The sequence below is a fragment of the Limanda limanda genome, chromosome 4 (genome assembly GCF_963576545.1).
Source record: "Limanda limanda chromosome 4, fLimLim1.1, whole genome shotgun sequence".
NCBI classification, from domain to species: Eukaryota; Metazoa; Chordata; class Actinopteri; order Pleuronectiformes; family Pleuronectidae; genus Limanda; species Limanda limanda.
In genome coordinates this window covers 10,573,260-10,599,947 of record NC_083639.1, presented here as the reverse complement: position 1 = coordinate 10,599,947, position 26,688 = coordinate 10,573,260, and the positions used below count along the sequence as shown (strand labels likewise).

Here is a 26,688-nt window from a genome sequence, read left to right as displayed (position 1 = left end):
TTGGCTGGTAGCAGCTTTGCACTGGGACACAGCAAAACAAAACAGACAGAGGAGCAGATGACACAGATACATTGAAGTTTCTATCTCCCCTACCTGTCGACTTTCTCCTTCTCCCCCCCCACAACCCCAGCACACCTCACGCTGTCTCTCTCTCTGTTACCTTGGAGTCTGGCCGTCATGCTCCTGTGGCTCCACTCTAAAGGTTACGCTGTGTACCCACCGTCACTGCCTGTCACTCTCCCTCCACCACCTCCACCACCACCACAACCACCAGTCACACACACACACACACACATGAGCTTCATCAGTCCCAGGCCCTGTCAAGATATATTGCAAACCATTTGGCTTTGCAAAGAGGGTGTTGGGGTGAGTAGAGTTGGAAAGCCAGGACAGGTTCCAGGTGAAAGTTTGTGTTTGTTAGTGTATTAAAGGAACACCGAAAAATAAAAATCCACTCATTATCTACTCTCCACTATGCCGATGGACGGTTGGGTGAAGTGTTTGTGTCCACAAAACACTTTTGGAGTCTCAGGGGTAAACAGCTTAGCAGCCAAATCCACCCAACAACCCCCTATCAGCATTATGGTGAGTAGATTAGAATCAGAATTCTTTTATTTGCCAAGTATATTTGCACATACAGGAAATTGCCTTGGTGTGGTTGGTGCACTGTACATAAAACATAAAACAACAGTTGGACATAAAAAAACAATACATACACTAAGACAACAATAAATACAGTAAGACACAATAAGTTATGGGCACGTTTGATGCTAAGGTGCAGTGTAGATAATGAGTGAATCTTAATTTTTCTGTGAACTATCCCATTTCAGATTGTGAGACTGACAGGATGGTAGAAGGAATGTGCAGGTAACAAATATGTGTGTGATTTTGTGTGCATGTCCATCTGCAGTCTGCTGGCCTTGGTACATGGAATTAAAATGCTGCTCACTTGATAGAAATCAACAGGGTCCTCAGAGGCCTCCTCTCTTTCCCTGCCTCCCTTTTCCAGCTTCACTCGCTCCTTTTTTTAATGACATTAAAACGGTTACATGATGATGAGAAATCCAGTTCATGGTCTTACCATGATCCTGGTTTGTGTCCTGGCCATTATTCCATGTCACACTTATTTCCCTTTAACCTTCACTCTGTTATTCACTGCCAGATGCTGTATACTTTAATGCTGCATTCAGACGATGTCAGAGCAAGAAAAATATTCAGACTCAGGAGTGTTCACGCATAATTCCAAGATGCTTTATTCCAGCGGTTTCTCCTGCAGTGACAACATTTAAATAGCAAGAGTAAACAGTGTGAAGCTACTTTTAAATTAGCTGAAGTAACTTTGTTGGTTTTTGAATTGGATTTGACGGCTTTTGCAACCATTTTGCTCACAAATTGTTGTCATCTTTGTGGTTCTTTTCACCAAATGTCATCGCTATCAAAAATACCTGATATCTCAGACTCGACTCGGGATTACAACCAGCAGGAAGCAAAAGCGCTTACGGTGGACATTTCATGGATTGTTGCAGTTGCCCCATAAGATTCCATTGTAGCCACTGAAGCAGTGTCACAGTTACTTGTGGAGATGATCTACTTGACTGATTACCAAAGTTTTGATACATCACACACACATACATATGTACAGACACATGGACCGGGTTGAAAAATATTGGCATTCCCCTTTAATTGTAACTGACACTGGCTTTCATGTGTTCATATGTCAAAAACTGGAGGAGACAGGAGAATTAAAGGGGGAATTAATACATCTGAATCTGGATACATTCAGCAATGTCTTCACACACATTACACAAATGCACATGCCGGCACACACACACAAAATTGAACAGTTTTGTTCTCCCTTATTAGCCAGTGAATGATATTTTGAACCAGGTGCAATGAAATTAATTTGACCTCGGTCCTGACACAAACTCTGCCTCGTCCGTAAAACGTCTCCATTTTCTTGAAATATCGTAGAACTCAAATCACACCTTCAGTTTTACAGCTGCTCCCTCTGATGTCCCTGTGAAGTTCTCTGTTGTTTAAACAATAAAACATTGTTTATTCATTTATCTGTCTCTCCCTCTCTCTTCCTCTCATCCCTCCACCCACTCCTGTCTCTTCCCTCCATCCTCCTCTCTGTGGGGCCCTCCGCGGAGCGTTCAAGCAGTCTGACGACATGCACCGCTGAGTTCTCAACATCTTGTCTCGTCACGGCAATTACACACACACACACACACACACACACACACACACACACACACACACACACACACACACACACACACACACACACACACACACATACACACAGTCACAGTCGCACATTCAACGTTTAACATACACATACTCAGTACACTCAAAACATATTGCAAAGTGTCATTTACACTGAACAACACAGTCTACTCTTAGATGTTATAACACCCAAATACAATTGTTTTTTTGTGTGGCTTAAATCTCAGTGGGATTGACCTCTTCTCTGTGAGAAAAGGCAAACAATCACACAACCCCTCACGCTCCAGTAAGACAGAGAGCTAAAATCCAGGAGTGACAGACGAAGGGAGTGAGCAGGTGGTCTGAGAGGTCAGGACGGGGACCAGTCACTGACCCCCTCCATACTACCATAGGAAAGGATAAGGGTTAATTAACAGCAGACTTTAATCGCCTCTGATGAATGATTCATAGCTTCCTGGTCTATAACCAGTATTTAAAACACACGGACAGAGCCAGAGCACACATGAATTATTCAGGTCCTATGGCACCCATCGCTGCATTTCACTCACACTGAGCAAAGACAAAGCTGGATTTTAGCCTGTGCACATGTCGATGTAGCCTGTTGATAAAGAGTAAGCCACAGATATGTTGCAATCAAATCACAGGGAAATTCGTGATAAAGAGACAATGATTATTTCCTGAAATGAAGCAAACGTGATGCACAGTCATTATTTGGCAAAAGAGGAGACAGGGACAAGGAGACGTGAGAGACAGAGAAATGTTGGAGGACTGCTGCTGAAAAAGACGGATGAACAGAAGAAAAAGGAGACGGAGTAAGTTTGGTCAGCTAAGATTTACTATCTTGCCTGTGAATGGAGCAAATAATAAGTCACCAGCTAAGCAGCTTCGATATATCCTTAAAATCCATGGGCGTCTTGTCTGAGTTTTTTCAACACATTACTCAACCCCCCTGTTCACGCCTTGGATAAACTGAGATGCAGCCGGCAGAAAGATATAGGTCTTCAATGAAAATGTAGGATTTATACAAAGGCATGATGAAATACAACAGTGACAAATAGGATAGGGGGATGAAGAACAACAAGGTAAATGATGCAGAATGGAGAGTAGGCTGATTTGACAGACACCACCGTAGCTCTACAGCAGACAGGCTTTAGACACACACACATGCTGTGACCTCAGCTGGAGTTTTAGGGTGTTGGGGGGGGTCATCTGGGTCAGTGCTGGTTCAGTCAGAATTATCCAGATAGACTCATCTTGTCTCTACTGTTGTTCAAGTCTTTTCAAGTCTCTATGGGGGGAATTATAGTGGAATGATACAATAATGTACAATACTCAAGTGGTTTCACACTGTTAATATTAAAAAGCTGGGAAAACTCAAAAATTCAAGACAACTAACTGCAATAGAATTTGGAGTTTTGAGGCAAACTTAAAATCTTAATTTTTTTGCGCCAATTAATCGCTTTGTTCAGACAACTTCAATCTATCATGATTCTTAAACTTTAAAGTTAAAAAAAATTAGTTAGACTAACAAAGAATCCCAAACAATCAAAATTGTGCCACCGAATTATGCTTTGTAAAGAAAAGAAAGAAAACAAGTTCAGTCTACATGTATATTTAAAGCATGACATAGTATTTCAATCATGAAACAATTGTTAAACTGTTAACACTTGACTGTTCTGTATCTTTCAGGACTCACAGACACACAATGAACATCTTTCAGTCTCTGTAAGATCTGTGTGGACAATTTACTCTCCTTTCAGAGGTGTCACAAAATGTGTCCTGGGCCACATGAAGCTTTGTCATCTCACAGCAGCTGACGTCTTGTGACCCTCTATAATTAACCCACAATATTCTTAGACTTCTCAGTTTTCCCCATACATTGATTTTTTTTAAGACTAAAAGCCACAATATCAACATTGGCTGCATATTGATTTTCAAATTTTATTTTTGTTATGGTTTCAAATGAGTAAAATCTCATTGAGTGATGTGCTGCACACGTTCTCTCTCTCTGTCCACTTGTGATGGGATCACCTGAGACAGAAGTTAGTGTTGATGACTGGAGGGAACCCGGAACCCGGAACCATGAACCTTCTCTCTGTGAGGCCACAGATACTAACTATTCTGAATTAATTTACATGTGAGCACTCTCTTTTTCTTTTGGGACCCTCAACAGAACCCTCTGAGCGAATGGGTTAGAAAATCATCTAATTACTGAATGCATCAATGAAACTGATTCAGACGATGAAGAGGTAGTAAGAGACAATAAAGAATCCACTGATTTGTTGGATACTTTCAGATTTAAGTTAATCTAATTACATCATTTGTCCCGTGTTTCCAAGGGCACCAATCAGTCCATTAAATAGGCCTCAGCAAAGCATTATCTACAGGGACCATTAGATGGTGAATACAAAAGTCACAGTTGAAATTATCTATTATTATTATCTTGTCAACTAGAATAATCTATAACAAATCATGTACACACAGGAGCCATTTATCTTCTGACCTGAAGAAGCACAAAACCTTAAACTGGGATTACTGAAAAAAATAACAAGGAAAACTAAAGCGGCAGATGTGATCATTTTCTGCACATTTATGGCCCAGGTTTTTTCTTCATCTGACAGAGAGAGAAACAGAGAGTTTGGTTTTACCAGCCCACACAAGCAGGGGCCAAATGAAACGTCATTATCTACAGGATAAAAACAAATGAGGGCGCTGTACTCGTGGTGTGTGGAGAGAGCAGGAGGGTAAGAGCTGGAGATAAAGCTTTGATAAGAGATAGGGGCGAAAAATAGAAATGGTGAGAGATTGTGTTTCTACTAAGTCGTCATCCAATTTAATGAGAATCTCCAAAATCGGAGAGGATATGTTGCAATTAATAATATCCAGCTCGCGAGATAGGATTTTGAGAAGAGAGTAGCGCATTGTATTTCACTTAGTGGTGATTTATTCTTTTGTATCCTGTTGTGTTCTTATGTTTCATACGGTGTCTAAATTAGGCTCCATCCACCTTAGTTACTGCTGCTGTATGTCCAGCTCTCCACTCTGATACAGCGATAACATTTACCAGTGGAAATGTGTCATCATTTTTTAAACAACAGATCTTCAGTTTAAAATAAAAGTGAAAAAAACCAGGCTGCACTTTACCAGCCAATTGCTATAATTTGGGTTGTCTGAAATAACAGCTGTCGCTACAAGGTGTTACCTCCTTGAGAACTCAAATGCAGATGACACAGATGATCTCAGGAGAGATCGAATGAAGTATATAATTTGACTTATTGGTAAGTGTACGTACTGTGGTTGAAATGTCTCACACAAACGCAATGACGACTGCAAAGCCAGAAAACTATTGGAATACATTTCTGTGGTGGCTTTTGCGTTCGTGTTATTCAATAATGACTTTGTGTCACACATCTTGGCAGTTCTGTTCTTGTATTGCAGGATAGCGCTATAGTCCTTGTACAAAAGTGCAGTATTAGATAAATAAAAATCAAATTTAAAAGTATTTTCATTCTTTTATTGCAATTACACAGCCAACAGCCTCAGCATTCCAATCACTGTGTGTGACAGTGTCACCTGATGAGGTCTGGTGGGATGAACTGGTGATTAAATACTGTAACAGGAGAGGTTTGCATCTGAGTAAGTGAAAACCAGGAAACCACAGCCATAAGGGAAACACAAAGAGGGGAAATATGAAAGATTCCCAACATTTTTAGAATATAGGACGAGATGGTGAAAGTCCCTTGTACGTTTGAAGATCTTCGGCACAATTTTTTTTCTAACAGTAGATGTTAGCAGGTGTTAGCAGCCAGCAGCGGATGTTAGGGACATAACATCAGTTGTGTACCTTAACGTCATCAGGTGTTTTGGCCATTCAATCACAAGACACACTCTTCTAAATCAGGCCCAACACAGATTGATCAGATCTGTGTGCGTCCCTAGAATCCAGGGGCACAGCCGGGATCTTTCCTCCTGATCCAGAGCCATTGGCTGCAGGGTTCTGCAGTGTGTGATGTTTCCTTTATGGTCTGGTGCAGGGCTTGTCCGTGGATCCCCAGATCTTTGAGCAACCTGATGTTGGATGATGTAAGGAAACCCTTGCAGTCAACCTCCACAGGGCAAACTATTGCTTTCCAGCCATGTTGTTCTGCCTCAAATGCCATGTCTGCATACCGCAGTGCGCATGTGCCAGTAACTGTGGTAGTGATCCTGACAATATGTGATGGGACTGTAAACCGCTGGCCAACATACACCAATATCCATGTTTCCATCGCCCACAGGTCCTTCCAGCTGATCTTTCTTTTCTCCATGCTTTCCCACTTCATCCATTATGGCTTGAGTGACAGCCTTTGTACATCTTGCTTCCTCTTCCTGACACCAGTTTTCCAGAACTACCAATTTCAACCCAGTCTCATCAGGAAACGTTCAGTGGGAACGTTGGTCCACTTGGACAAACGTTTCCATCTCACAATCTGGCCTATCAGATTGTGAGATGGAAACGTTTGGTCCGCCCATTGTTTTGCATTGACGTGTTTTCACGTCACGTGACTCCCGAGTTCCCGTCTCCGGAAAGGAAAACATGGCGGACAGTCCTTGTTTTTTCAGATAAAAACATGATTTTGTAACTTAGTCTGGGCATAAAAATACATTCTGACACCATTTCTAGCGAGAAATGTGGTCTTTGCTTCCACAGTCTTCAGCCAGTTTGTGCTTATGATATATATTTTAATAGTTATCACGAATGTTTTTATCGTTGCTATGGTGGTTGCTATGACGCTGCCATGCACACAACGTCGTAGCGTGCTGTTTAAATCACCATCCCTGCGTGGTGTCGTTCAGTGATTGTGTATGTTATTCATGTTAAATAATATTAATATTTGAGGCTAGATTACACCTCTAATGCGAAGGATCTTGCGAGTCTGTTCAGAGGCGGACATGAGTGTGACACCGGACCGAGATCGCGAATGGACCGGAACTGACGTGTGGCTGGCGTAAAAAAAGGTTTTGTAAACATTCTGTCCATTTAACTTAGCGCTGTCATAAACACGGACCATTTGGAAGACAACGATGTCATCTTCCTTCTGTCAGGTAAGTAGTTTATTGTTTTTAAAGATCTATTACGATCTAGGTTCACAGTCCGAGTGCTGAGACAGCGGATGCGGAGTCCGTCGATAAACACAATGGATGCATTTCTTCAGCTAATATGCCATTGTTAGCCACATGCTTCAGCCCACGGTAGCATGTGATTACCTGGGAGGTGAAAACATGGTTTTTGAAACCAGTTCAAGACGCTTAGCTCATCATTAAGGGACGCTACAATATAAATATAAACATGAATTTGATTTATGAATGCTTTAGATTAATAAGGAGTGTATTTCTCGACCATTACTCCTCAATAACAGATCAATTTGGTTTAATGTATAGTATGCAATATGACAATAATGTTTTCATGTTATGGAGTTGCGATTCATTTTATAAAACAATTGCTATGTTCTGTTTTTTAATCAAGGAGGATCCAAGTGAAGCTACAGGAGTTTCATTAACGTCAATAACTTGGACCGAACAGTTTGTTTTGCTTGATGAAGAGGAGGAAGGGCAGCCTGGAGAGAAAGAGAAGCCGGGTTGAGCCCACTTCCATCATCCACGTACCACAAGGAAGATGAGGGGGAGAAATTATCCTACCATTAAAGAGGTACTTTTAAGTTACATACCAGAAACACCATTTTATATAATGTGCCAAATATAAATTTGTATTAAATCCCCAAAGTACGCTGGCTGAAATACAAGTTAATATCACACTGAAAGAGTTTTGATCAATCATGCTTCCCTGCTGTGGTTGTTCAACTGGGAAAACAACTTTTTCCAAAGGAAGGCAAGTAAATTTAAGGAATGCATCTGCAAAGTTTTCCTCTGTTATGTATAATGATGACCCCCATCAAACATTATGTTATTAATAATATTTACACCTTTTCATTTATACTGTTTATTTCTGTCTACATGTTTGAATTTGCCTTCATTAGTTTCAGAAAAGAGCGATGATGTATCGGTCAGTGGGCGGCAGCACGAGACTCCGCAAACTAGTCTCTAAGCAAAGTAGACGAAGGCATTGAGGTTGCGGCCTGCCATCATTATCATTTTGCTTAAGGGACTGAATACGTTTCATGCAGAAATATTAGCATTTCCCTTATATCTACCAAAACTGCTTGTTTCACAGACTGCAGTTTTGTTTTGATCCGATGTGGTGTGCAAATACTAACCGTATATCTGCAATGGGTTGTTGTGCATTAACATTTGTAACTCTAATTTTGTTTTGACAGACTGTGCAAAGAATGTTGAGAACATCACTAACCAGTGCAGTGTCCGTCTACATATTTCTACATATTTTCTCTCATATAAATGTCACTGTAACCTCTTGACAACTGAAACCATAACATGAGGTCAGTGTGGCCTTGACCTTTTGACTTTAAGACAAATACACAGTTAGACAACCCGAAAACATGCAGTAATGCCTCCGGCGACTCGCTATTGCAGAGGCATTAAAATGTTAGTGTAGTAGACTGGATTTTATTGGTGTTACATTGGACATCTTGTATTGGTATACAAAAAATATATTTGGTTTCACATTTTAGATGGCATAAGCAGAGACATCAACTCAGGAAATGGATTTCTGCAGAAAAGAAAGCCTTGTATGTGTGTATATATACATACAAACGCACTTTTAAAACGTTTTGTTTTTTATCATATATTCTCAGGTAGTACTGACGCATTTATGGAGATGGGACATGAGGGCCTTGTCTGCGTGCTCAAGAGAAGATTCCACAGAGTTCAAGCTGAGCAGGCTGCAGCAGGTTTGGAGGAATCCTCCTCTGAAGAGGAAACATGGCGAAGTACTTCTCCACTGATGAAGAAATGTGAGCGCTGTGATTAAATAAAATCTGCTGCCATGCTACTGTTGCTACTGGTGGGCCCTGCTATTAGCTTGGTGTTTGGTAGCTGTTAGCTTTAGCATATTTATTTTTTAGGGACCTGTCTGACGTTTATGTTTTTAAAAAAAAATCAGAGGGAACCATCTTCATAATTTAACACTATGTTTTGTTTGTGTTCTTCAGTTATTCTCAAGAGAAGCTGCCTCAGCTCCACGGTCCCTCCTGCAGCTTCCACTCCTGATGCTAACCCCCTGTTTACATCACACCATCCGGGCAGACCTGGAGTCACAGAACTTTGTCCAGAGCTGCCGTCTGAGAATTGTTGATCATATAATTTCCAGCAGATGCCTTAATGTAATGTTTGTGCACAATAAATGACATTGATCATAACATATTGGTATTTCCTTGCACGTTTACACCATGATATTGGCAGATAAGATGTTGATTACATTAAAGCAGTGAATGCTCTGCTTTAAGCAACATAAACACACAATGATCCAATGGATTTGAAGTAGAATGGGCACGTTACATTCTGTAGAGAGTACCTCAGTAACGGAAGTCAGAAAATTACTTTATCTGAGGTTCAGTGAGTTATAGTAACAGCAAAGCACACAGGTCTTGTTGTCTAAGTGGCAACCATATCATATTATTTAAGATGTGTAACATCAAGCTTGTGTATCAGTGCTAAATACATCCAGTCATAAGTAAGTTCACCCTCTTGTTAACACTAAAAGTAGGTGACCCAGATGTTTCACAATGCAATCTGATAAGGTCGTATGAGAAACATTCTTAACATTAAAGAAATGAACACAGAGGATAGCAATAGATGTTTCACTTTAAATCAGTAGCTGGTAATCGGCAGACTGACTTATTCAAACACATTAATACTACAATGAAAACAAAATTAGAGTTACAAATGTTAATGCACAACAACCCATTGCAGATATACGGTTAGTATTTGCACACCACATCGGATCAAAACAAAACTGCAGTCTGTGAAACAAGCAGTTTTGGTAGATATAAGGGAAATGCTAATATTTCTGCATGAAACGTATTCAGTCCCTTAAGCAAAATAATAATGATGGCAGGCCGCAACCTCAATGCCTTCGTCTACTTTGCTTAGAGACTAGTTTGCGGAGTCTCGTGCTGCCGCCCACTGACCGATACATCATCGCTCTTTTCTGAAACTAATGAAGGCAAATTCAAACATGTAGACAGAAATAAACAGTATAAATGAAAAGGTGTAAATATTATTAATAACATAATGTTTGATGGGGGTCATCATTATACATAACAGAGGAAAACTTTGCAGATGCATTCCTTAAATTTACTTGCCTTCCTTTGGAAAAAGTTGTTTTCCCAGTTGAACAACCACAGCAGGGAAGCATGATTGATCAAAACTCTTTCAGTGTGATATTAACTTGTATTTCAGCCAGCGTACTTTGGGGATTTAATACAAATTTATATTTGGCACATTATATAAAATGGTGTTTCTGGTATGTAACTTAAAAGTACCTCTTTAATGGTAGGATAATTTCTCCCCCTCATCTTCCTTGTGGTACGTGGATGATGGAAGTGGGCTCAACCCGGCTTCTCTTTCTCTCCAGGCTGCCCTTCCTCCTCTTCATCAAGCAAAACAAACTGTTCGGTCCAAGTTATTGACGTTAATGAAACTCCTGTAGCTTCACTTGGATCCTCCTTGATTAAAAAACAGAACATAGCAATTGTTTTATAAAATGAATCGCAACTCCATAACATGAAAACATTATTGTCATATTGCATACTATACATTAAACCAAATTGATCTGTTATTGAGGAGTAATGGTCGAGAAATACACTCCTTATTAATCTAAAGCATTCATAAATCAAATTCATGTTTTTATTTATATTGTAGCGTCCCTTAATGATGAGCTAAGCGTCTTGAACTGGTTTCAAAAACCATGTTTTCACCTCCCAGGTAATCACATGCTACCGTGGGCTGAAGCATGTGGCTAACAATGGCATATTAGCTGAAGAAATGCATCCATTGTGTTTATCGACGGACTCCGCATCCGCTGTCTCAGCACTCGGACTGTGAACCTAGATCGTAATAGATCTTTAAAAACAATAAACTACTTACCTGACAGAAGGAAGATGACATCGTTGTCTTCCAAATGGTCCGTGTTTATGACAGCGCTAAGTTAAATGGACAGAATGTTTACAAAACCTTTTTTTACGCCAGCCACACGTCAGTTCCGGTCCGTTCGCGATCTCGGTCCGGTGTCACACTCATGTCCGCCTCTGAACAGACTCGCAAGATCCTTCGCATTAGAGGTGTAATCTAGCCTCAAATATTAATATTATTTAACATGAATAACATACACAATCACTGAACGATGAACCACCATAGCAACGATAAAAACATTCGTGATAACTATTAAAATATATATCATAAGCACAAACTGGCTGAAGACTGTGGAAGCAAAGACCACATTTCTCGCTAGAAATGGTGTCAGAATGTATTTTTATGCCCAGACTAAGTTACAAAATCATGTTTTATCTGAAAAAACAAGGACTGTCCGCCATGTTTTCCTTTCCGGAGACGGGAACTCGGGAGTCACGTGACGTGAAAACACGTCAATGCAAAACAATGGGCGGACCAAACGTTTCCATCTCACAATCTGATAGGCCAGATTGTGAGATGGAAACGTTTGTTCAAGTGGACCAACGTTCCCACTGAACGTTTCCTGATGAGACTGGGTTGCCAATTTCCGTCCCACTTAAGGAGTTGCTTGTCTCAAGCTTTGTCTCAACTGTGCCCTTTTATTTTTTCAAGGATACCACAAGACTAATGACTTTTATCTATGGGAAATATGAATGTAGCTTTTACTTTGTGTTTTGACAATATCCTAATGAAAAAAGAGTTCAGGAGAATAAATCCTGCTTATAAATGAACGTTTGAAATGAAGTAAGTAATAAAACTCACAAGGATGCTGAATCAAATAATTCACAGACTGACAAACTGTAAGATCACATCATGATAATGAGGCAAGTCAAATTACATGTACATGAAAATCTGATGTTTTACTGTAAATGTGATCACACAGAGCCTCAAAGGGAAAAAAGTGTGTGTGTGTATTAGAGACGGTTGTTCAGTATATCAGACAGTGCCTGTCATGTTCATGTCGCAGCAGCAGGGTATAGGAGGTGTTCTTGTCTCTGAGTGATGCGATGGCATGAACAGCATGGTTTAAAAGCTAAAAGAAGGTCATCTATGTCCCGCTTCACTATCTCTCCCTCCTTTTTTCTCCTCTCTCTGTTGCTCCTGTCATCCCCACTGGATGATCCCTCGCTCTCTCTTCCAACCCGGCTGTCTTTCTGTCCTTCGTCACGGGTTGCTGTGTCCATTTCTTTCTCTTGTTTTTTTATTTTTTTTTATTGTAGATTCACATACAAAAAAGTATTTGTAAACTGTGAAAAAGTAAGAAGTGCGAGCAGAAAGCAAAGTGTCCTAGTCAAGCCAGAGTTTCGGACACTGTCCCAGGGAGAAACTGGACAGAATCGGGTTTTAGCCTGTGATAGAAGCACTGCTACCAAATTATTCCTATGGTTTTGGTGAGAAGGAGTGGGTGTAGAGGGAGTGTCTGGTTAATCTCCTGGGTTTAAATGAATTGTTGACTGTTTTCACAGCCTCTATGTCTCAGGTGACAGAAGGCTGCGTCTCCTGACAGCTCTCCTGAATGAATGTCGGATTAAATTCCACTATATCACCTCTGGACGTGGGTTGCACCAGGGTGTTTTCACTGCAGTCCTGACGTGGTTGATGTATGGCAGTTGTTAGTCAATTTTCAAATTAAAGAAGCAAATTACAATACCTGTCATTATTTCACCAATAGACAATGTATAGTATTATTCCAGCCAAAGCCTACACATACTGTACACAGTTGTATGCTGTGCCAAACACACACATACTGTTAGGAATTTCAAACTTTTAACTATAGGTTGTGTCTGAAAGAACTCTTAATAATAAAGCTAGAGGTATTTTTAGCTAGATATAATGCACATACAAAATTAATTTAATAACCGTTGCTGTTTAGTGCCAATAATGTATCTTTTAGTTGTCCTCATAATTAACTTCTTGGATATTAAAGCATATTTTCATTAGCTGTATTCAACATCAGACAGAATTCAAGGAGCTGTCCTTTCTGGGGCAAAGTCAGTATGACATTGTTTAGTTTCGAGGATGCGAATGTTTACACATTCACAGTCAAGATTGTTTTGATGGAGCAGACACACAATAATAGGTTCTCAAACCATAATGGCACTGACTCTTTTCATAAAGGCGGAAGGGGAGGTAGGAGCAGTGGGTCAATAACATTACCTTATACAAATCATTATTTTCAACCTTTCGCTTATCATATTTAATATTTGGAATTTGCTAATAATGTTTGTACGTCACAAGGATGGTCAGTCTAACAGCTGTCCTGATAGGAGAGTCGAAGAGAGTTTGTTATGGTTAAATTGGTGCAGCCGAGATGGCTGGAGCAAGACACTTTCTACTCAAGGCTGAATTACGGGACAACATCAGACTGTCAGGGTAGATAGAGTTGCCCTAGCAACCGGTAGAGTAGCGTAGGTGCTGCTGCTATGTCACTTCCTGGATTCGGTGACAAGAGGCATGGGACTGCGGCTGGACCAATAAGGGAGATCCAAAGTGATTTGCGGTGACTCCTCTCCAAATATTCATAACCAATCACATCAAATCTACTGTTATAACTATACCAAACCCCTGCTGTTCGGGGCCATTTTCATCTTCCTACTGCTAACTTAATTAGCATAGGCTATGATAATTGTCCATAGCTATGAATAACTCTTCATTGTATCTTTAAATAAAACATTTGATTGAACCAAAATCTTGGATCGGCTTCTCTCATTATATAGGATAAAAAAACACGCCTTAACAATACACACACAACCATTAAAGTGAAGGGGGGGGGGTGCCTACTAACCGCTGGATGTCACATCTGTCAGGGCGGGACAATGTGTCTATTGTTGTGGTTCATGGTAAAAGCATCTATGATGTCCTGCTCATCAAGGTCTCTTGCACGTTCTGTGTTGACGGACAGCAAAGTCAAGTTGCTATTCCTTGGGTCCCCGCTGTTGCTTCTCATGTAAAAGTCTGTGCAAATCACTAAATGTGTCCTTGTATGGACAGAGGAGGAAGAGAAATTCCTGTGTGATGTTCACAGTCTTCTCTGCTTTTTTTTCAGACAAAGAGCCGTTAAGCTTGGCCCAGTTGTCATTCAATCAGTTCAACCAACTTTTATTAGTAAAGCCCATATTCACAAATCAGAATTTGTCTCTGGGCTGAACAAGGTTCCACATTCGATATCATCAGCATGAGTAAGGAAAAAGTAAGGAAAAAGTACCAAATTTACCATTTTGGAAAAAACGTAGAAACCTCAGAGAGCCACATGTGAGAGATCCCCCTCCCAGGACTAATATAAGTACAATAAACGCCGCGTGTAGCTGAACACATCAACAAAATAACTATACCTTCAACATCGATGAGAAAAGACAGTGTCTCACATAAATCCAGAGGAGTATCAGTGCTTAAAGTATTAATACAAAATAAAAATGTCTGATAGAGTAAAAGGGAGCAGTATTGACAATTGTAATTATAGAGGTGTGGGTATAGAGGTGGTTCAAGGTTGGGCAGCACTGTGGCATATGTTGATACCACCAGGGTTTCCCATCAGCAGCCAGAGACGTTCCATTCACTTTTCAGCATTTTATATTCTTTAACCAGACCAAACATAAAATGGACTGTCGTCTCCTGTGTGGCTGTGTCTCTCTTCATGTCTCTGCCCCCATGTCTCCTCTGTTGCACTCTGCTGCTGCCTTTTGGATCTGAGGATTAATCACCTAACAGCCCTCCACTGCGCTGATTAATCCTCTGGTACAAGTGGATGTGCTCTATGAGCCACCTACATGCCCACAAACTGGATTAGCAATAATATTAGTCTATGTGAGTAGGCATATTGTATATCCAAGCAATCTAGTTGTAATACTAATCCCTATCGGCCGCCACCACGATCCACCATCGACCATCAAGGTTATGATACAGGGTATTATGACAGCGGCACTATCATAGCACTGGCCAATGTACTTGTTGATACTAATGTCAGACGTGAATCGTGTCTAGAACATCAGCTCATGTGAAGTGAAGGTACTCTTCTGTGTGCCGTACTAGGTCACGTGGTGAGAGCACCTGCTCTTTAACGTCGCAATCATCCCACTGGTACTTAAAGTCATCTTGTTCGTGATCCTTATCTTGTCCATGGCCAGCTTTTCCATCTCCACTGGTTTTCACGTTGTGGTTTACATTGAGTTACACTTGAGTACACTTGCCAGGTACATTAGCCAAGTTCACCCTCTTACAATGCAACCCCTTACCCCTCGAACACTCTTACCAGATGAACCACAGAGATGTTTTAGATGTTTTCTAAAAGTCGATACAAAATTTACTTTTAAAACCTATAATTAGACTAAAATTGCACTATATGTTTTTCTATAGGCTGCTGTAACTCGCCTTTGTCCCAAGGTCAGCTGGGATTGTCTCCTCAAAGGATAAGCAATATAGCCATATGGAGGGATTTTTTTCAAAATATATATTTTTAGGTTACATAACCAAAGCCTAGACATTTCCATAGCAACAACAAGCTACTGACTGGTGCTATCACTGAGTCTGGACATCATATTATAAGTATCTAAATCTACATCTATGTACTGCATAGCTGGGTGTATTACAGTGCAAGGCTGGCTGTGCGGATGAATCATAGAAAATGATCTGGGATGTAATATACAGAATGTGACCCTTGTAAATATTTGTCCATAAAAGTCAACAGCCATGCAGGCAGCTCAGTGAATCTGTCATCAGTAACTCTGCATCCTAGATATTACATTTATATACAATTAATTTCCAGCATCAAATAGGTATGGTAGGAAACATAATTGTGACTGAATTATGTATGTTGTTGATTTGCATAATTGGTAAGTCACAAATACGTTGATACTGAACATATCACTGACAGAAATGCAGAACAGTATCTACTTGAAGTGATGACAGATGGTCAAGTTGGTTATGTTTAGGTATCAATATTCGGTTAAGGTTAGAAAGATTATTGTTAAGTTTAATATTTAAAGGCTCAGTGTGTAGAATTTAGTAAGATCTAGTAGTGAAGTTGTGTGTTGCAGCTGAATAGCCCTCACCTCCCCCCCCCCCTTCTAAACATTAAAGAGAACCTGTGGTAGCCTTCAATTGTCATAAAAACTCAGATGGTGTTTAATTTGTCAAGTTAAGACAACTGTAAAAAAAATATGGCGGCGAGGAGAGGACCCTTTCCTGATCCTGAGTATTTAAATGTAAACGGCCCATTCTAGGGTAAAGAAAAGCACAATTGGTACAATTTAGATGAAGCCCACTAGTGAAAACATCACTTTTACATTCAGATTCTGCGAATTACATTGGTACACACCTTTAATCTACCCTTCCTTTCCTAACCAAAAGGACTTTGGGGATTTTAGATTAGATTTTAGATACAAACAACCAAATAATCCAGCAAGTTATTATGTTGCCACCAAAATGTTACAGGGAAAACAGTCCAGTAGAATATAGGAAAGAAAATTGTAGGAGTCCGTCCACATTAAACTAATGCAAGCTTGGAAAGCATGCTAACGATGACAATGCTAACATTCTTTCAGCAATGTGTCCCATGTTCACTATCTTAGTTTAGCGTGTTAGCTGCAAATACAGTACACTTTACAATCAAATTAACAAATCATTTTCTAGACGAGGATTATATCTGATCCTAAATATAATGGTCAGTAAATCAGCATCACTGCAGTTGAAGGGTTTTTAAACTCCACTCCAATCCACTTAATTGGTTAATGACGGCACTTAATGTTGCGGACACTCCCCACAAATGCTCCAACCGAGAGGAAGTGGGTAAGGAGAAGTTGTCTGAGGTAGTTTCAGAAAGTACCACTAACCTGAGGGCTCCTAAGTTTGTTTGTGTGGTATTTTACATGATTGCACATTGGTACCATATGGCAACAATTTACCTACAACAACATTTTAAACATGATATTTTTTTATGTGATTCTATCTCTGGAATAATTAAAAAATTACTATTTTCTAAGAAATAAGTCATTACATAGAGGGATACAAAAATAATGGAAGGTATTTGGTGATAAACAGAAGTTAACATTTTGATGATGGTACTAGAGGGAACTGTGAGAAGAAATTAAGGAATCATGACAGTTACTATTCATCCTGAGTGAGACATTTATATCTGCAGAAAATGTCAAGGCAGTTTATCCAATAGGAGCTATATTTCCTTTTAACCCATGGTAGTTTCACTGGTGCAAAAATCAGACAATCACTGAAGTCAGTTGAATACATTGTCTTGGTAATTTTCTCTACACCAGTCAGTGAGTTATTGTTTTTGCACAATTAAAACGTACAATATCGATTTTGATATCAAAGATCTATGGTTGGAGATGACATAAATAGCATAATGGGATAAAATAAGTTCACTACATAGGATATAAATATTATCGCTTAACATTTGGACAGCAATATTACTGAGTAGTGAGTGAGAGCTGACACAGCCCTTGTCTAATTGTTCCCTTTACTCAGTTTTCTTAGTGAAGTTTCTGTGAGAGCAATTCAAATTTTTGTCATGTGTTGATTTTACGTATCCAAGTCATTACTTTAATTATCTTCATGTGTTGAAGACGGATCTAATGTTGCTTAAACAACAAACAAAAGCTTCACTCACAAAAAAACCCGTCTTCATACAGACTTTCAATATAACCGTTCCTAGTAAATTCCAACAGACACCTACACGTGTCAACCCTGCAAATACATAAAGTTCACTCACACATCTGAACAAACCTCCTGTGGCACTGTCTTTCTAATTTTAAAAAAAGTTGTTACTCCGATATAATTATGGTTTTCGCATCTTCGCATCAGGTGTTATTTAATCAGTTAAAATGTTTCAGTAATTATTTCAAAGATGGGAATGAATAAAGGTGAAGGACATGATAATTAATAATCTATGGTTCACGAGTCTCTTGCGTACAGATTTTTGCTTTTCAAAAAATAAAGAGAATTGTGACAACTCAATCTCTATCAGGGTTTTTACTGTGTCAGTAATATTCATTTTAATTCTGGACATTGATAGTAATATTTTACATCTGTTCCACATTTGTGTGTGTGTGTGTGTGTGTGTGTGTGTGTGTGTGTGTGTGTGTGTGTGTGTGTGTGTGTGTGTGTGTGTGTGTGTGTGTGTGTGTGTGTGTGTGTGTGTGTGTGTCTTGTGCAGTCTCGCCTATGCTGGAAAGACTCGGAACACAGATTTCCTGGCGGGAGCAGCAGGATGTTGGGACGGACAAGAGCTTTAATTAATGTTCAGTCTGGGGTTGAGGATTTTTGACACAGAAGCCAAGTGGGGATTCAGCAGCTACTTTTGATCCACGAGTAATGAACTGAACATTGTACTCTCATTCTGCTCCTCTCTCTGTCCAGGAAGAATTGAACTCAGCTTCCATACATCCTGGTTTCCACACACTGTATAAGCTATCTAACATCGTCCAAACAACAAACATCTGACAAATACAAGAACAAACATCACTGATGTGTCAGGAGAAGAGGAAGACAAGAGTTGTGAGGAGCAGGCCTTTTGAGTCTTTTCTCAATTTTAACAAACAGCCATATGTCTGTGACAAAATATCTAATCAGAGAGTACCCATACGGATATGAATTGGAGTGATAAATCATTATTTACCGGTGTGAGAGGGCTTACTTAACCTTGGAGTGCTGGCGGAATTAAAATGTGGATTTCAGGGAGAAAAAAAAGCCCACTCAGTATGCTTGACCATGCAGTGGAAGGAGAGCAAGACATGAGTGCAAGAGGGAGGGGGGGAAAAGGAGTGCAAGAGCTGAAGATGGAGACGCACGTGAGAACGGAAGAAGAGGGAACAGGTGCAGAGAACTGAACGACGCGCAGAAAAGAGGCGAGTGTTGGTTCTGTGGAGCAATGTGTGGAGAAGTGAGTCGGGAGGAGATGAAGGGACGACATGGAATCAGGAGCCGGGAGGTGAGGGACAGGTAGAGGAGGGATGGCGTGGTTTGGAGCGGAGGACGGGGGTGTGAGCGGGGAGGGGCGGGGGGCCACAAGACAGATGACAAATTGTGATTAATAGATGGGGTCCTGTGCAGCACTGTGGAGCGCAACTCATTAATAGAGCGAATTAGAGCGGCTGTGCAACTCAATCTGCACACTGTCACTCGCAATCACTGACCATAATCAGATGTGCACACACACAGAGGTGCACAAGAGGACAGTGGTATAGGCACAGACACACATGTTTACCTCTGTGGTTCTAACAGGCGACATGTCCACAGCTGCACTCAGGCCCCAGGAAGAGACTTTCCTCAACACTTGACCCCGACCAAAAGCCTAATCATCATAATCATAGTACTGCTCTTAACCTTAAATTGAAGCCCAGACACGAAAGTGGAACTTTATGTGGCCGAGGAAGTGCAGTTATGTTAAAATGTTGCAGACATGGCCAATAAGAGAACATTTGAAACAAAGACACACACTGATAAAAAATGAAGATAGGCTTTAGGTTTCACTTCCACCAATAAAGATACCTTCCTCCCGTTGTACAAAAGGTAAGGTGAACTATCCAGGGTATGGATGCCGCACTCTTGCACTTTTGACACCATTTGGAGTAACAGTCTGTACAGTTGTGATCCTGGTGTGGAGCCACTGTACTGAGGTTCCACCGATACACGCTCTCGACCATTCATGAGTCAGTCTCAGTTGTCAATCAAGACATTTGACCCTGTTTTTAATAGCATCAAATAACTAATTAAGATTTAGACCCAAACTCATTGGAAAAAGGAAAACTTGAACAAGCATCAGTGTGATAAGAACTGTCTAAAATTACAGAAATCATCTTTGAGACTTTTTAGTTGGGTTCCATCTGCTAACATGGAGGAGAGAGGGTTTACTGCAGGCAGCCACGCAGCCACTTTATCTACGGTTAAAGTAAATAGATGAATTTAAAAGTATAAACAGTTGGTAATGCTGTAGATTTCAGTTAAACTAGACTCCAGGAGTATTACGTGTGTACATTTGCAACTGCACTTGCATGACCAGGATGACAGGCTTCATAGATTAATGGTGTGTGTTTTTCTGCAATGACAGTGGAAGTAAGTATGGTAAGTACTGCTAGTAAGGGAACAAGATAAATAAGGGGAGATAACAATGTCCGAACATAAAAACTCTTAATGCTGTATGTTTGTGATTTGTTCGCCTGCAGCAGGATCTTCATTCTATGTTTTTTCAGTAATAAAGCCTCTTTCCTGACATACATAAGATATATAAAGACCACAGTAGGTTCTTTCCAGGTAAATGTTAACATCGGTCACATTTGAAATAATATTCCTGGTCAGGAAGGTTGCCAAGTCATGCAGAAATGTTGAAATTACTCTTTCCACTGTGTAGAAAAAACACAATGAATGCTCACCCTGAGCATGTTGGAGTAAAGTCCATACACTGGCAATGGGATGCTATGACCCCTACATTTCCATTACCTGCAAGCTGCCTCTCGTTCCTCCATCCTCCTCAGGCTCGTCTGCTCTCCTCCTCACTTGCTCTGTGACCTGTGAGATTGCAGGTCGGGTTAAGCCCTTTCCACAGACACTTACATGGCTTAGGTTTGTGTCTCGCTGTGTTGATAGCACCTCCACCTTGAACGTGCTGCTTAATACCATGGTAACCTCTCTGATCATCTGCTGGCTTTCTGCTCATGCCCCTATGGGTTCTATTGATAGATTGAAATAGAGTGAATGACTGTTCCGCTGGTAAATCACCTTTGTCCGGCCTTATCTATCTTACCACAGTGTATCAGCAGGAAGGAGTCATTCCTACACAGAACTGGTTTGTATGAGTGAGCATCCAAAGTGAGACAGTAGAATATGGACCTGAGGTCAAACTGCTGTGCAGGGGTTCGCCAGCAAGACACGGAACTCCCACCAGCCCCAGAAGTGCTGTTAAATAACTGGACAAGTAACTGGACAGTTTTACCTGAAGACAATGATGCGCATTCAAGTTTTCCCATGATTAATATTGAATTGAGTTTCATTTTTTAACCTTAAGAACAAAACTACCCCATTAAAAAGGAAAAGGACAACATAAATATGCATCCTATTATGTGAGCAATGAATTAATGACTGTGATAAATAATCAGAATTCAGAGGGTCACTTACCTTTTTTCTGTTTCCATGCCAACAAAGTTTCATGCATGTTTTGTAATGACAACTAATAGAGAGTATCTTAAGACTGAGGAAGACTGAAATGCAGCTAAAATCTTTAAAAAACTTGAGTAATATCATTTTGCATAAAGTGGTATTTTTCATTGATATATGTTAAATATATTCCCATTTTGGAGGATGATAAATAGTTGGGTGTTTGATCAAATCTCTCCACATTCTGGGAAGTTAAAAAAGTGTATTGATTTAGTATTGTTCATGAAATTAATATTTCTACTTCTGTAACTTCTTTGTTTTGTGTATCTATTACTTTGTTGCTTTGGAGGAGAGATCACGCCGCGGTTGACCTTCCATGCTACAGGTTAAATATTTTACCCTGACTGCCAGCGTAGTTAGAACTTTAGTGTCTGTGTTAAATAACTCAACAATGTAACGAAGGATTTTTAACAAAGCTGGTGGGAATATTATTTGATAGAGTATCGCCAGATGATTAACTTTTGGAGCTGACTGGTCAAAGGTTAAACTCAACAAAAAAGTTCCACATTTTTTTTTTCTAAGACATTTCCAAAAGACACAAAACTGTTTTGATGATTAAGTCTGTGCTCCAGATCTGTGCTTTTATCCTTCCTGTATTTATTTAAAGCACATTAAATCACCTCTCTGCACGATAATGTGCTACACAAATACATTTCCCTTGCCTTGTCTAGAGAGACAATCTGAAATTCATATTGATGAGAAAATGAATTCCCCATCATATGTTACATGTTGAGTGTTTGCAATGAAGAAGCCACAAGAAAATGAAGTCATGCATAGTTCAAAAATGCATTTGAGGTATCACTGGATCCTATTGGACACAACAGCGATGTAATGATCATATTGTGGGAAAGCTAAATGTCCCTATCATGCCACTAAGAAGTCAGAAAATAACCTTATATTGTGTTGTATGCTTTGACTTTTGCGAGCAATAACCTTAGAGACCTGATCTCAAACCTATTTATATGATCTTATTTTATCTGCCAACAGCAAGGTCTCAGGGTAAAGGATATCGTTTGTCGTTTTAGGTATGAACAGAACTGTCTGAACCTCAGGACGAGCCAAGTCCAAGCGAAGGTTCAATGGGGGGGCTCTCTTATCGCACATGCCACCTAAGTCACATTCAATGTTCCTGCTCTCTCTACATTCTACCAAATCATTATCTCACGTGTAAGCTGTGAACGTTTGAAATGTTCTCTGTCCCTGCAGTCGTTTACCGAAATCAACGAGTGACCCCACCTCCACCCCTGCACCACCTCGGCTCTGGGTTGCGGGACATCCCACTTCAAACTGTCCAACCTGAACCCTTCATCAGACATCCCAACTCTGTGCTCAATTCATCATCACCACCAGGGTCTATAGACACTGGCGAAGGTGGTGGTCTCCTTTATATCCACAGCACCTAATCCATGGGACTGCTTCCATGGCATTATATGGGATCTAAACACCAAGGTCTATTTTCCCCTTTCAAAATAAATGTAATGTCATTCTACTTTACTCTCATTCAATCTCTGTTCATTGAAGTTATAATTAAGGCACATTTAACGCATGTTGAAAAATCTCCTGTGTTCTACCATTTCTCCAGATTTGCTCGTGGCTGGGTTGGTCTGTGCCTTGTGTTAACAAAGAGCCACCAGCCGCTCTCTCGGATTCAATCCTTCCTGTAAAGCTTTTATATAACTCCACAGCTCAGGCACCTGAAGGTCACAAAAGAGAAGACAAACATCAGACTCAAAAACACAAGAAAGGAGATGTAGAAGGATTTAAAAAAAACATTCATGAAATTATAATTTGTTGGATGAAATTTTACGATGTACATTCAAAATAAATGCTCGAGCAGTTTCTTTTTGTAAACCTGAGCTTTAATTTAACCCAGCAGACGATGGTATTGCACAGAACATGAACATGGTATCATATATCACAAGGCAACAGCGTCAGAGACAGATATTATCGCTTCACAGCTTATATATTCATCGGCTTAGTTAATATTTCATAGGGCTCTAAAAACCTCCTTCTCTAAATTGTCCCCGCTTCTTTGCAATAATAATTTAAATGCAGGGAGCCCCTGAGTGTGTCCCCAGTGTGTCAGAGCCCACATGTAAATTACATGTGTATGTGCTCACATATGTATGCATGTAGGCACTCACACACATGCCATTAAGGCACATAAAAAAAAGCACATCCAAGCAGGCGTGAACACAGAAGAGGAATCAAGCAGAGCGGATACTGTAAAGACACGTACTCACTAAAACAGAACATTCTTTAGCTTCTATTTGCCAATTTTGCAAAAAAAGTGTAGAGAACACACAGTTTCCCCAATTTCTGACAAGCACTAGTTATTTTCTATCTCCAAATGCAAATGTGACCAGAGGCTTGGCATCTGCCTGAGGGCTCAGTCGGCTGACAGTATGCATCCTGGGGAGTGATCTATTGATCCATATTCAATATCTGCTACACTCTCCTGCTCAGTAAAGTTGGGAGAAGAATGAATAAGGAGCAGAACTGACAGTATATACGAGTGCACTTGTGCCTCAGAGGACCGGCTGCTGCCTAAATGCTTCTCGTGCAAATGCCCCCCAGCCAACGCACAATGTGAGCAACATTAGCAGAAATAGCCACCGGGCATTTCAGGAAACTGTATTTTTGAAACAGAAAAGATAAACCACATGAAAAGAATGCCCTCCCTGGCCTATATGTAAAAACAATGTGATAAATGGGAAGTAAGGGAGAGAGAAAGGGAAGGAAAAGAAAGGGAACAGGAGCAGGAGGTGGGGGTTGTCAGCAGCGATACGTCTTTCATCTCTAACGAGGTCTGAAAGCTACAGAAACACAGACATTGACAACAAACCCCAGGAACGCCACCCTCCTCCTTTCACCTTCTCCTTTTCTCTTCGCTATCTGTTGATGTGTGTCAGTCTCACATCTGCAGCCTGTGTTCTGTGCTCACACGTCCACACCTGTTGTGCTCCCAACACAGCAGCACACAGCTCTGCACATGATGGGTGGAGTGTTGTCCCCATGAAGAAGGGTGTCGATGATCATTTTAAAAGTAAATTAAAGAAAGGAAATCTCGCCAGAAAACACAGAACAAACAAGTAAAAGAAATTATCTTGGAATTATTTAAGACTACGGCATTAATTGATGCGTTTAAGGTCAAATGAGGAGGCTGTAAATCCAGCACAGAGCATGACAGTCCCATTATCACAGTGATTCTTTTTGTTGTAGAGTCTAAATGTGGTGCAAATAAATCTTTATTATTTGAAAAAACTACACACTCTGATTAAATTGTTAAACAGATGTAGTCATTTGATTTGTGAAAAGGTCACATGCTGGATGGGTTGGTGGTGGATCTGAAAGTATGTGTTAGTGTGTGTGTGTGTTTTCAGCCTATACTCGTTATTGATACCTCCATAGGACCTTTTAGAGTGTAAGCACTGACTTTGTCAGAACCAGCAAGTGTTAGGCATAAAACTGGTGTGATATTGTACTTATATCTTTGTGAGGACCATTTTCAGCATAGCCTCTACATTTTGGGCAGGCCTAATTTTAAATTTTCTAAGTATGCTTCTTATTTTTTCTTTCTGATACCGCCGGTTTGATACTTTTGAAATGGTCCTTGTGCCTAAACGATACCAGAACCAATAGTCTTTTCTTAATGACGGCTGACATTAAGAACTCATATATTTATTGCTCAGGCAAATTTAACTTAATTTAAATATAAATAAGTAAAAAAATCTAAATAAAATCACATAATAAATAATACTTCACCCATCTACAATAATTAAACACTAAATATCAGTTTCAGTGCTGAATACAGAACTTCAGATTTTGGTGCCCAACACTAGCTAAGGATTATTTCTAAGGTTAGAAAGCATCAAATTATCTCAATGCCCCCCCCGCCTCATCCATGGACTGCGCATCGAAATGGGGCTAAGGCATTGCCCTGGCCAATGAAAGTCATCAAACCCCTCCATTCTCACATTAACCCTTAGCCTATAGCTGATGTTGGTGCTATACTTCTTGTTTTTGTTTGGCTCCTTACATTTTTAGTTGTTATACAATTGCAAATATCTTTCTTTTATTTCTGTATAGATCTTTTAATTTTACGTGTAGTGCCAACTCATTGTTTCGATAGAAGTAGGTGTACGTTGAGGTTTGGGGTCAGGCATTTAGTTATGATGGTTACACGTTTGTGTGTGAATGTTATGAGGGACAATCTGGGTTCAATACCATTATTGTGAGGACATTTTGACCTTGTGAGGTTATTTTTTGCTGGTCCTCACAAATTCAAAAGGTTGCTTGAGGGTTAAGAGTCGGATGAAGGTGATGGTTAGGGTTAGGGAATCCATTGTGTCCTAACAGCTATACAGCGACAAGTGTGAGTGAGTGTGTGTGTGTGTGTATGTGTGTGTGTGTGTGTGTGTGTGTGTGTGTGTGTGTGTGTGTGTGTGTGTGTGTGTGTGTGTGTGTGTGTGTGTGTGTGTGTGGAGGGCGGGGGGAGCAGCAGCAGTAGGCAGATACTGAGGAGAGAGAGGAGATGGAAATTACAACAAGTGAGTGAACTTTTGCTCTCCGACTAAAGTCGCTGCTCTGCGGGATGTTTACGCGTCGGAAGTCTGTGAAAGTCGATCATCGGAATATGTGATTTCACCTGAAGGAGCATCACGACACTTTGAATAATAGCCGATCACTGTTTTTCTAAAAAAAAAAAAGAAAGAAAGAAGAAGAAGAAGAACCCTTCGTGTGTGCTCGGACCGCTCCGGGGGATTTTTGGAGAGTCCTGTCCGACCAGCACGCAGGAGTCCGGGACGACAAGTTGAAATATCTGTGTGACTTGTTCCGCAGCGTCCGGTTCCGACTGTGGAGAATTTCATCCCGGTGTTGGAGCAGTTTTCCTGCAGCGTCTCTGAACCCGCGGCATGAAAAGAGCCCGAACACTGGGGTAGAAAGGAGGAAAAGAAAGTAAGAGAAATATTGGTAAATTGATGTGTTTTTGCACGATTTTCTTTAAAAGTTTGCTTATGATATCGTTATTCCTTGCTCTGATTAAATCAGAGCTTAAAATGTTTAAAATTAAATGTATTTATAAGAGAATCACTTCATGTCCTTCTGTATAATTCAAATGTATTATTTTTGATTTAAAACAAACCATATTGAATTTTGGCCTATAATAAT

At 40.2% G+C, this 26,688-nt stretch overlaps 1 long non-coding RNA gene across 1 annotated transcript; it reads left to right on the top strand.

The window, feature by feature from the left end:
• Positions 1-7,202: 7,202 nt before the first annotated feature.
• On the top strand, positions 7,203-9,542 carry LOC133000278 (uncharacterized). The gene is made up of 4 exons (XR_009678185.1): positions 7,203-7,314; positions 7,736-7,918; positions 8,979-9,137; positions 9,336-9,542. It is a non-coding gene; the product is annotated as an uncharacterized LOC133000278 (long non-coding RNA).
• The last annotated feature ends 17,146 nt before the right edge of the window (positions 9,543-26,688 follow it).